Below are 1341 nucleotides of genomic sequence, written 5' to 3'. Positions count from 1 at the left end.
TAATTATTATTTAAATAATGTGATTATTTAAATTTGAATTTAAACACATCTAGATTTATCCATTTAAACTTATTTGATAAGTTGTTCAATTTAGAATTCAAATTAATTTAAGTTTGACTTAAATTGGAATTTAAATTTGAGTCAAAATTGGACTACAGGATAAAGGATAATTTTTCTCTTCCTTCCCTATCTGAATTGGCGCCACACACAAGGTTAGAAAAACCCTAGGGTGGCCGGCCACATTGGAGATAAGGGGAAGGGATTTTTTGTTCCACAATTTAAAATTGGAGATAGGGATTTGATTCTGTTTTGAAGTTTGACTTCTACTCTTTAAATATGAGAATGATAGAAAATTGTGGACACAATTTTTGAAGCATTATTCAGCCCTAAAATTGTTTGGTGGCCGAAATTTATAGAAGGAAAAAAGAGAGTAAAATTTTTTCTCTAAAAATTCCCCATCGTGCATGCGTTGATGTTTGTGAAAATTCGAATGTTTAAGAAACCTGTTTTGTCTCACGTAAGCCCACACACACGTCTACGTGGAATCAAGGAATTGACGTGGAAGACTTTGGTATTCTAAACACAAAACTTGGAGCAAGGACTGTTCGTGGTCAAAGAACTCAAGTTATCATCCGAGTCAGCTTCCAGGTATTTTTCCGGATTGAGTTCTTGATATATAAATTAATGCGATTAATTTATTCGTGCATAAATTAATATAATCTATAGAGTATCTCAAAAGTTTTTCTAAAATTTTTGTTATACACGATCCGCCTCCCCGCCACGCTTCCGCACCCGAATTCAATTCGGGAACCAGCAATAACAGCATATTTTGAATATGTGATATGGTAGATGGATGTCAAGACAGCTTTTCTGAATGACTATCTTAAGGAAACCATCTATATCGATCAGTCAAAGGGTTACATAGAGAAAGGCCTAGAGCAGAAAGTCTGCAAACTGTAGAGATCCATTTATGGATTGAAGCAAACCTCTAGATCATGGAATATCAGGTTTGATAAGGCTATTAAGTCTTATGGATTTGATCAAAACCAAGATGTTTCAAATGAAAGAAAAGAAGATGTTCTTATTCTTTATAAGCCTGAATATCTGATATTCAGTGGGAGTAGTCAATCGTTGTCAGTTGAACGCAAGATTCAATCATTGGGTAGCCTTGTAGTGCATCCTTAAGTGTATGAGTAAAATAAGAAACTATAAGATAGTTCAGTTAGTGAAAGAGTTGTCTTTCGCGGGATACATAGATTTTGACTATGAGTCATGACAAGAAAGGTTGTTGGCAAAGTGTGATTGCTAATTCTATCATTAAGAGTTAATGTGTAGCAGCTT

The sequence above is a fragment of the Morus notabilis genome, unplaced genomic scaffold (assembly GCF_000414095.1).
Source record: "Morus notabilis unplaced genomic scaffold, ASM41409v2 Scaffold309, whole genome shotgun sequence".
Classification (NCBI taxonomy): Eukaryota; Viridiplantae; Streptophyta; class Magnoliopsida; order Rosales; family Moraceae; genus Morus; species Morus notabilis.
The sequence above is the reverse complement of the archived record's forward strand: the minus strand, read 5'-3'. Positions refer to the sequence as shown.